The sequence below is a fragment of the Cavia porcellus genome, unplaced genomic scaffold, assembly GCF_034190915.1.
Source record: "Cavia porcellus strain 051 isolate PalLab524CR breed Dunkin Hartley unplaced genomic scaffold, mCavPor4.1 scaffold_3, whole genome shotgun sequence".
In the NCBI taxonomy this organism is placed as follows: Eukaryota; Metazoa; Chordata; class Mammalia; order Rodentia; family Caviidae; genus Cavia; species Cavia porcellus.
The window spans coordinates 102,790,546-102,802,246 of record NW_026947486.1 but is presented as its reverse complement, the minus strand read 5'-3'; positions in this window follow the sequence as shown (position 1 = coordinate 102,802,246).

The window sequence follows — 11,701 nt, the reverse complement described above, 5'->3', positions numbered from 1 at the left end:
CATCCTAAGTGGCTCTTTTTTCCCTTTATTTTATTTAATTCTAATTTTGGTACAAATCCTTCGCATGAGTTCTACCCTATTAACAGATGGGGTGCACTTCCATTGACCTACATATCTAGCCCTTTTAATTTTATTTTAAAACAGATCTCACTAACTTCCCCACTGTGGGCTGAAACTTTTGTGTTGTGGGCATCTGTGGTTTTTTGAGACAGGGTCTCACTATGCAGTGCAGGCTGGCTTTGAAATCACTATATATCCCAAAGGGACTTTGAATTTTTGGTGAGCCTCCTGCCTCGGCCTCCACAGTGCTGGGATTACAGGTGTGTGCCACCACACCCTACTTACCCTCTTAACATTTAGGCAATATGGTATTGATATCTATAAACATGATATTGTATAGCAAATATCTAGAAAGTATTCATCTTGCATAGTTTAAATTTTATGGTTATACAGTGGTAGTTCTCTGTTTCTTCCAACTGACTTTCACAACCACAAATCTGCTGCTATAGACTTTGTAGTTTGGTATGATAGAACTGTGGGAACCAGCGGCGGCTGAAAAGAGATAAGAAGTATGAAATATAAATGACGTTTATTTTGAGAATGTGGGGAGAGACACCCCCGATCCTCTGGGGCGCGGCATCACCCCCCAGGGTCGGTGATCTCTCTGTGGGACAAGTGGAGTGGGGGCATGCATGTAGCTTAGGTTGGGGGGGGTGCCTGAGGGGCATTAGGGATGCACAGGTAGCCCATTGGTATCTTTTTGGCACCAGAGGTAAATTCCTAGGGGTGAGTGAGATGGAGCTCCTTGGCTCCCCTGAGGCTTCACTGGCTACAATGTCCTGTCTGGGCCAAAACTCTTTCATGGGAAAGACCTCAAAGCCCCAAAACCTATGTATTAAAGGTTTGAAACTAGGCATGCTGATTCATGCCTATAATCCTAGCATTTGGGATGCAGAGGCAGGAGGATCATCACAAATTTGAGGCTAGCCTGAGCTACAAAATGAACTCAAAACCAGCCTGAACTGCATAGTAAGACCCTGCCTCAAAAAAATAAAAAGTTTGGTCTCCATCCTTCAGCACTATTTGGGACAGAGTTGGAGCCTTAAAAGGTAAATCCTAGCGACACATCTTCCACTCACTGGGGACGTGTGTTTGAAAGGAACATTGAGATCGCAATCCTTCTCTTCCCGTATCCATGAGGTGAAAGGTTTTTCCTCCTCCCCCCATGCTTCCTACATCAGGTGACTGCCTTGCCACAGCCTCAAATATCAGAAACCAGGGACCAAAATAAACCTTTTCTCTTTATAAGTAAATTTCAAAGGTACTTGTTACAGTAATAGAAAGTTAGTTAACACAATGAGTTTGACTATTTTAAATATTTTACGTGTGGCATCATGCAGTATTTGTCCATTTGTGACTGGTTTATTCCATTAAAATTCATCCATGTTGTTGCATTTTTCAGGATTTCCTTGTTTGTTTGTTTGCCTCCCAGAGTACTGGGATTATCAGCCTGTGCCACTGCATGCAGCTTCTTTCTTTTGTTAAGGCTAATTAATATATTCTACTGTGTTTGTGTTACATTTTATGTACCCATTCATCTGTCTTTGGACATCTAGGTTGCTTACACCTCTAGATCATTTTGAATAGTGCTAGAACAGGGAAGTGGCAAGATCTCTTTGAGATCTCAAATTCAATACCTTGAGATAAATGCTGTATTTAGCAGTTGGATTGCTGCCCTATGAAAGTCCTATCTTTTTATTTCCTGAAAGCCTTTTTTTGAGACAAGGTCTCTCTATGTAGTTTAGGCTGAACTTGAGCTCACTTTGTAGCCCAGGCTGGTCTTGAACTGGCAACGATCCTCCTGCTTCAGCTTCCCGAGTGCTGTGATTATAGGTTTGAGCCACCATGCCCAGCTCTGAAAGCCTTTTTAAGATGTTTGTCTATGGTGGAGAGGAAAGAGATCATGTGATAGCTAGATGAATGAATGAAAGAAAAGCTTTTGTATATGAAAATATATATTTTAAAGTGCACTAGAGCTGGGTGTGGTGGTGCACACCTACAAATCCAACACCTGGGAGGCTGAGGCAGGAGGATCACTGCAAATTCGAGACCAGCCTGAGCTTTAAACTCATTAAACAATGAGTTTAAAGCCACCATGAACCACCTAGAGAGAACCTGTGTAAAACTCTTCCCCCACCCAAAATACACTAGAAAAGAAGAAGCCATCTAAGCTGACATAAACGAATAAATAAATAAGTCTTTTAGAGTCAAATGAATCAACCTTCTCTCAAGCTACCTGGATTTCATTTCAGGAAATCCTTTGGGCTCTACCTTTAAAACATATTCAGAATTCAACAACTTCTCACCACTCTCACTGCTACCACCTTGAAACCAAGGCATTATTGCAGCAATCTCCTGCCTGGCCTCTCAGCCTTCTGCTCTAGCTCCCTGAAGTATACTTCCAATACATTAATCACCACGCTCTTGTTACAGTGTAAGTCAAGCAAGCCATTCCTGCTCCAGGGTCTCCGGTAACACCCATGTCTTTATCATACCAGCAACACCCACTGTAATTTGCTTCTCTTTTACTGAATAGCCTTAGCTCCTATTCCTCTTGTATTCTTTCACCGTTTCAACCACAGTGGCCTCCTTTGCTGTACTTAGACCATGGAAAATACGATTTTCAGTCTTCTGGGGAACTCTTCCTCAGTCATCCACAGCTCGCTGCTTGCTTGTCTTTGCTTTGATGCTACTGTAATCATTCACATGAATTCGAACAAGAACTGCCTAGCTGATGAGTAAAGCTCTATAGGCATGGCTGTGGCTGATTGACACAGGGGCCAAAAAGTGAGGAAAGAAGACCACCTCTGAAGCAGGCGACACCCAACAACAGGCTTGTAGCTGGGATAAAGTAAAAGTGAAAGAAGGGTGCCCTCTCCTTTTCCTCTGGGGGAGTACCGTGTTCGCTACGCCTTTGGAAACTGCCCTCTAGTTCCTTCAGGATTCCAGCACAGACTTCTGCTTTCTGACAGACTCATCTCAGTGACTGTGCAGAAGCTTCCAGGCCTTCACACTTTGACTGCTACTAGCTCTTGCAGCTCTCCAGTGCACAAGCGGCCATTTTGGTTTCTTCTGTCTGTCTTCCCACAGATAGCCACTGGAACTCATTCCTTTCTGATCCTATAAGCCTACCTAATAAATCGCCTTTTTATTTTATTTTATTTTGAGATAGGATAGTTCAGTATGTAGCCCAGTCCTGCTTTGAACTTAAGGTGATACTCTTGCATCAGCCTTCCAAGTACAGGCATGTACAACCATGTCTGGCTACATATATTTTATACTGGTTCTGATCCTCTAGTAAACTGTAGTACAATTACCCCCTCAGTGAGGCCAGCCCTGGTCAACCCTTTCAATTTGTGTTCTTCCACTCTAGACTTGTGATCACTCCCATTCTTTACTATGTTCTATTTCACAGCACTTTTTACCTTCCAATGTGCTTCTGTTTAAAAAAATAAGTATTTATTTATTTATTGTTAATTGCACACCCCCTCATTTTGGTCCCTTCAGACTATTATAATGAGTTAGCACAGACTGGCTCAATGGAAAGTTTTTCTCACAATTCCATGAGGGTTGGAATTCTGAGGACAGAGTGTGAGCACTGTCAGGTTCCAGTGAGGACTCTCCTCCATATTTATCAACTGCTGACTTCTCAGTGAGTCCTCACACTGAGATCTCTGTCTCTCTGTCTCTCTCTCTTCCTCCCTCCCTTTCTCTCTTTTGTCTTGTATTTTGAAACAGGATCTTGCTATGTAACTCAAATTGGCCTCAATCTCATGGCAATCCTCCTGCCTCTGCCTCCTGAGTGCTGGGATCTAGCCTTACATCTCCATTCCCGGGTTACAGACTCTCAGAAATTCACTAATACCATTGCAGGAAGAAAGGCCCTGCCCATTTTTAGGACTGAATCACTTTTCAAAGACTCCACTTCCTAATGCTATCATCTTGGAGGCTAGGATTTTATCATATGGATTTGAGAAGCACATAACATTCAGAACATAGTATCACCTGCATAAAATATCAGCTCCAGGCAGGCAGGGACTTTTGACTCTTTGTTTACATGCAATTTCACAGCATTTAAAATAGTGCTGGATGGCATATACTACACAGTGAACAAATACTTGCTAAATAAAAGAATGAATTGTCTTTATAACAAGATTATAAACGAATCTACTTTTTGCCAGGTATGGTGGCACACAACTGTGATACCAGCACTCAGGAGGCTGAGGCAGGAAGATCACGTTAAGTTCAAGGCCAGCCTGGACTACATAGAGAAAGCCTGTCAAACAAAAAAAGAATCTTCTCTTTGTTTCCAGTATTAAATTTCATAGGTTAGGGCTGGGGGTCTAGCTCAGCGGCATAAGCGCCTGCCTTGAAAGCAAGCAGTCATGAGTTCGATCCCTGGTACCGCTAAAAAGGAAAAAGACAAAAAAAAAAGAAAAGAAAAAAAAATTTCATAGGTTAGTTTTTTTACTTATTTATATATTCTAGATATTCGTCCTTTGAGGAACAGCTGGCAAACATTTTTTCCCACATTGTGGGTTGTCTCTTTACTATGTTGGTGATTTGTCTTGCTGTGCAAAAGCTTTTCAATAAGATAAGATACCAGTTGTTGATTCTTTGTGGTAGTTCCTGTGCAATCAGGGCTTTGTTCATAAAGTCTTTGCCTGCACCTATGTCTTCAAGAGTTCTATTTTTTTGTCATCTACAAATAATGATAATGTAACTTCTTCCTTTCCTATCCTTATTCCTTTTATTTTTTTTTCCTCATGTCTAATTTCTCTGACTAGGGCTGGGGATTTAGCTCAGTGGCATAAGCACTTGCCTTGCAAAGCGCACAGTTGTGAGTTTGAGCCCTGCTACCAATAAAAATTTTAAAAAACCAACTAATTTCTCTGGCTAATATTTACAAAACTATGTTGAATAAGAGTAATGACAATGGACATCCTTGTCTTGTACTTTATTTTAGAGCGAGGCTTTCAGTTTTTGTCCATTTAGTATGATTTGGCTCTTGAAATGTCATAGATGACTTTTATCAAATTGAGATACAGATCATCTATTCCAATTTTTGGTAGAGTTTTTACCTTGAATAAATATTGGACTTTGTTAAAAGCTTTTTTTGCATCTATTAAGATGATGGGATGGTTTTCATCCTTGGCTCTGTTGATATGGTATATCACTTATGGTATATCATTTATTGATTTGTGTATGTTGAACCATCCTTGCATCCCTGGGATGTATCCTACTTGGTTATGGTATATAATCTACTTGATGATTTATTGTATTTTGTTTGTTAGTATCTTATCAAGGATTTTTGCATCTATGTTCATTGGGGAGGTTAGCTTATAGTTCTCATTTCTGGTTGGATCATTCTCTGGTTTTGGTGTCAGAGTAATGCTTGCTTCCAGGAATAACTTTGAAAGTATTGCTTCTCTTTCAATTTCATTTGAATTTGAAAAGTAACGACATTAGTTATTCTTTAAATTTCATACAGATTTCAGCAGTGAATTCATCAGGGCCTGGACTTTTTTGATGCTAGGTTTTTAATTGCATCTTTAATTTCTTTGATTGATACTGGTTTATTTAGAATTTTTATATTTTCTTGATTCAACTTTGGTAATTTGTATGTGTCTAGGAAACTGTCCATTTTCCTGTGTTTTCTATCTTGTTAGAATACAGGTTTTCAAAGTAGGTTTTGATGATCTTCTGGATCTCTGCAACATCTGCTGTGATTTCATCCTTCTGATCCCTAATTGCATGGATTCGAGTCTCTTCTTTGATTTTCCTTTGATAAAGTTGGCTAAGGGTTTGTCAATTTTATTTAAAAAGAACCAACTCTTTGACTCATGGATTCTGTGTACTGTTTTCTTATTTTCCATTGCATAAATTTCTGCTCTAATCTATAATTTCCTCCTTGAATGAGCTTTGGTCTTGACTTGCTTCTTTTTTTGTAGAGGCTTGGGCTTCAACATTGGGTTACTCATTTGAACTTATTGCTTTTCTGGTATGGTTAGTCACGACTATAAATTTCCCTCATAGGAGTGATTTCATTGTATCTCAAAAGTTCTGGTATGTTGTATTGGCATTACCTTTTAATTGTAGAAACTGTAATTTCTTCTTTAATTTCATTTGTGACCCATTGTTTGTTCAGGAGGGTGTTATTTAACTTTCATATGCTTAAGAAGTTGTTGTGGTTTGTTTTGCCACTGATTTCCAATTTCATTGCGCTATGGCCTGATAATATGCATGGGATAATTTCAACTACCTTGCATTTACTTAAGCCTTTCTATGAGCTGTTATGTGGTCTGTTTTGGAGAACGTCTTATGTGCATCTGAGAAGAATGTACATTCTGATGTCTTGAAGTGGAATACTTCATCTACTAAGTTCAAAAGTTTGGTTTAGTTATGGTATTTCTTTGTCAGTTTTTGTCTAATTGATTCTTTTATTTGTGAGAGTGGAGTATTGAGCCCTCCCCACTATAACGTATTAGTGTTTATTTGATTTTTGTGTTTGTTAATATTTGATTTATACAGTTGAGTGTGCTGTTATTTGTTTAATATATATTTATGATTGTTATTTCTTCCTTTTCAATTTTTCCCTTCACAAGGATATAGAGTGTCCTTCTTTGTCTCTTAATCATTCTTGGTTTGAAGTCCACTTTGTCTGCAAATAGTATAGTTACTCCTGATTTCTTCCAGGTTCCTGTTGTATGAAGTATTGTTTTCCATCCTTTGACTTTCAGTCTATAAATTTCTTTTCAAATTAAATGTGTTTCTCATATGTAGCATACTGTTAGGTCTTGTTTCTTGATCCATTCTGCCAGTTTGTTGGTTTTGATTGGTGATGGTTAAAACTGCATGCCTTGCTTGGTGGGTTCATGTTTTGGGGGTTTCTGGAGTTGCAGCCTTTGTCTAGCATGTTCTTCAGAACATTTTGGAGTGTTGGTTTGGTGGTCATGCATTTCCTCAAGTCTTCTTTTTTATGGAAATGTCCTATTTCTCTATCAGTTTTTTTTTTTTTTTTTTTTTGTCTTTTTTGAGACAGGGTCTTTCTATGCAGTTCAGGCTGGCCTTGAGCTCACTTTATAGCCCAGGCTGGTCTCGAACTCGCAATGATCCTCCTGCCTCAGCCTCCCGAGTGCTGGGATTACAGGCGTGAGCCACCACGCCCGGCTTCTCTATCAGTTTTGAAAGATGGTTTTGCCTCTTGCTGGCTTGAACTTGGCTCCCTGCCAGCTTGAACTCAACTTCCTGACCTCCTGCTGACTCCAACTCTGCAGCCTCATCCTGACAGTGAGAGCTGCTAGATGGAGTCTGCCCATAGTTTGTTCTGAGTCCTGAGCTCAGTTGGCCCCTCTCCAAGATGGCTACTATTCAATTGCCATTTCTTGGTGGATGTCTGAACCTGCATAACTCATCAACCAGTGCAGTTCACTGCATCCACTGCTCTGTTCCACTGGTGCATTTCTCCGTGGAAGCCTCTAGCGTTGGCAGTAGTTACCAACATCTACAGGTTTGAGCTGCCCTACCCACATAGTAAGTCCAGGCTCAGGGAGAAAGCACTGCCTGCCACCTCCTTCTTCATTGAAGTGTCTCTCTTCTGTCTCCCGTGGGCTTCAGTTCTTGCTTCAGATCCTTCCTGGGTTCTGGAAATCCACTTCTCTCCTTCTCTCCATCACTTTTCTATATTCCAGCATCTGGACATCAAATCTTGGAGAGGCTCTGTTTTAGTTATTTTTCTCTCATTGCTGACACAAAATACTCAAAGATAAAGTGGAAAAGGTTCATTTGGTGCACAGTTTGGAGAGTTTTCAGTCCATAATTAGCTGGCTCCAAGGTAGAGTGCCACAAGGTAGAGGAGCAACACTTCATGGCAGCAAAAGATTGCAAAAGCAATTAGAGAAGGAAAAGGGACAAGTTTCTTTCTGTCCTTATATTGTATGCAGGCTACCTACCCTGGGATGGGTGTAGCACTCACATCCTTAATCCTAGCATTGGACCATGAATCAATCACAAACTCTAGATTCAGCTGGCTCCAGATAGCTAGTCCACTATGACTGTATGAGGCTTTGGGGGGATATCCAGATACAAACTCTAATAGGCTCTTTTTCTGCTACACATCACTCTACCATCATCCTGGAAATCTCCTGTTTCACTATTTATTTGTACTGGGGAATTGAACCTTGGTCTTTCACACTGAGTTACATCCCCAGATCTTTGTTATATTTTGATATAGGTCTTGCTGAGTCACTGATTTGTCCAGTCTGGGTTTGAATTTATGAACCTCTTGCTTTAGCCTCCCTGACCCAGAGTGCTATGATTACAGGCATGAGCCATAATGCTTGCCTGGTAATTTTACTATTTACATCTAAATGTTTGAGTTGAAATTCATTTTGGAATAAAAAATGTAGTATGGATCCAGGTTTCTTTTCCATTGAATAGCTCTCTAGTTACCTCAACACAATTTACTAAAAAATTCATCATCTCTCACTTCTCAAAATGTTTCTTGAGGGAGCTGGAGGTTTAGCTCAGCAGCATAAGCGCCTGCCTTGCAAGCAGGCAGTCGTGACAAAGATCCCCGGTACCGACAAAAAGGAAAAAGACAAAAAAAAATGTTTCTTGAGGCATACTTTATTTTTTAAATCCAGTATTGTTTCATTAAAACTCCTTCATTGTGGAGGCAGCCAGTTCTAATACAGATACTGTAGCAGAGCCACAGATTTTATTCCTTGCTTGTTGCAAGCAGGCTATCTTTTGGACAATGGCTAAAGTGGTTTGGAAAGTTTCCCAATTTCTAATCACATAGATTTCTTTCCTCCCTTCCATCTTTTTGCTTCATACAAGATAATAGTTTTTTTTACATGGTACATGACAGGGTTATCTTTCTATACTTTGGAAAAGAGACATAACTGCAGAATAAAGTTACATTTGCCCTTCACGTAAAAATACAAGTCTGACAGGAGAGTTTAAATTTACTCACCTCATTGTGATGCCTAATTTGATGACTGGCTTTTTTTGGTCTTTTCTGAGGCAAATTCTCACTATGTAGTTCAGGCTGGCCATTAGCTCATTTTGTAGCCCAGGCTGATCTTGCATTTATAATGATCCTCCTGCCTCAGCTTCCTGAATGCTGGAATTTTTTTTTGTCTTTTTCATTTTTATCGGTACCAGAGATCGAACTCACGACTGCCTGCTTGCAAGGCAGGCGAGGCGCTTATGCCGCTGAGCTAAATCTCCAGCCCCTCTGAATGCTGGAATTAAGGTGTGCACCACCACACCTGGCTTTGGTTTTTTAAATTAATTAATTAATTAATTTTCCTGTTGGTAGTACTGGAGATTGAGCACAGTGCCTTATGTTGTGTCCCATCCTCAGCCCTTTTAAACATTCTTGTATTTTGAGAGAGTCTTTCTAAATTGCCCAAACTGATCTTGAAGTTGAAATTCTCTTGCATCAGCCTCCCAGAGTGCTGGGATTACAGACATGTGCCACTATGCCTGGTTTAAACAACATCTATTTAGCACTTATTATAGTCTGAGATTACCTAGTGATGAAGTTACATTGCTTAATGTTTATGACTAATATGGTAGTTAGACACAATGGGCCAAAAAATACCAACCTACATTTAATGACAAAGCAAAGAAATGGGTAGGAAAGAAACAGGCAAAGGGCAAATATCCATGAGAAGGAAGGGTGGAGATCAGAATAGTGACTGTGTTTATCTAACTGCCTATGGCCAGAGTCCCACCCACTCAGCATACGTCCCTTTTCTCCTAGATCATATCAGTGTCACACTCTGATTCAGTTTCTTTGCTTCTTATCCCTCTCTCCTCGATACAGTCTCCAGACTTCAGCCCTAACAACTGAAAGATGATATCCAGTTATCTTGCTCCACATCTTAAACTGGCACCTCTCCCTATTGCTCTTTGGATTTAGTCAGTAGAGTCTTCTTCCTCTGCAACTTCGTCTATTTTTTCCTCTGTCCCTGTTGTGGTTTAAACCTGGATGTCCTCCGAAAGCCTCAAGTGCTCAAAAGTGGGACTTTTGGAAGGTCACTGGATTATGGGAGCATAAGCCCCTTCTCCTTTAAGTGGCAGATATCAGGTATTTTGTCTTAGAAACAAGGAAAGTGACTTAACTGTCTCACAATTCTCCAACCAGCCACCCTTCCTGAAATTTGGAGGAGCTAATTTGTTGTTCCCCTACTTATCCACATCACTAGTCTTTCCCTCCCTATCCTGATCAGTTATCAAAGGCACATTGCCTTCTATACTGGGGCTGGAGTTCATGGCCATAGCATATTAGACAAACTCTACCACTGAGCTACATCTCCAGTCTGAATTTTCCTTTTTGTTTTTGTTTTTGAGACAAGGTCTAGCTATGTAGTCCAAGCTGTCCTTGACCTCACTACATAACATAGGCTGGTTTCAAACCCACTGGGATCCTCCTGCCTCAGTTTCCCGGATGCTGGGATTACAGGTGGGCACCACCACAACTGGGCTTGAATTTTTCTCTTGAGACTTAAAGGGATAGAAACATCTATTTTGGAGCCTGCTCTGTCCTACCCTAGACTGGAAAAGATACATTTTAGTCTTATAGCCTAGAGAGGGCCCAGCAGTCTTTGAGTCTGGATTTAAGACAGAGAAGAAAAGTATCTACTTCCCCTGCGGGGTGAAAGAATTCTCCTGGCTTCCACTGTGGGTGCAGCTTCTGCTTGTTGAGCCTTTAAGTAATTTTTGCCATCCAGGCGAGTTTCCATCCACTGCCAGTGTAAATGATTTATGCAACTCATTCTGCAACAGATAGATGTGACTTTTGCTTTATATGTTGTTATTTGGCTGGAGAAAAAATAAGTACAAATACTTTTGTCTTGCTGAGCCTTTATTCCCCCCATTAATGTTAATAATTTGGAGCTAGTGCCAAAGTAACTTAGGAGCCTTTATGAAGGACCTAAGTATTATTCACTGCTACTTGCTGGCACATACCATAATTTGTCAGAGCCAGGTAATTTTAACTAGGAAGAATTTGAAACATGGTCCTTGTTCATAAATTCTACTATTCACTCCAAGATAGACTAATACATTTTATCCTATTTCCTACCAGTTATTTTTCTCCATGTAAGTATTTTAATGGTTTATCTTATGTGACCTATGGCCTTCTTTTTGCTTCATACTCTACTATTCTTTGGTGGTTTCAATCATTGTGATGACTTCCAATTCCTAGGATGACAATTAAGCATAGATCCTTACTCCAAGCATCATATTTCTCTGCCCCATCTGCATACCAAACTTGTTCTCCTGTAACTATTTGGGTAAATGGTCATCACTTGTCCTACTAATTCCAGATACTCAAAAGACATGAGGAAGCATGATTTCCCCTGCTTCCTACCATTGTAGCCCCATCTGCTTAGTCCCTTCAGCCAGCTGTAATGAAATACCTAAAACCTGAGTAGTTTACTAAGAAGCAAAAAATTATATCACACGGTTCTGGAGACTGGGAAGTCCAAGATCAAAGTACTGGCAGATTCAGTGTCTGGTAAGAGTCCACTACCCAGTTTCCTGGTTCATAGATGATTTCTTTCTTTTTTTTTTTTTTTTTGTCTTTTCCCTACATTAGGGAATGGGATACTTTTATAAGTTCCCCCAC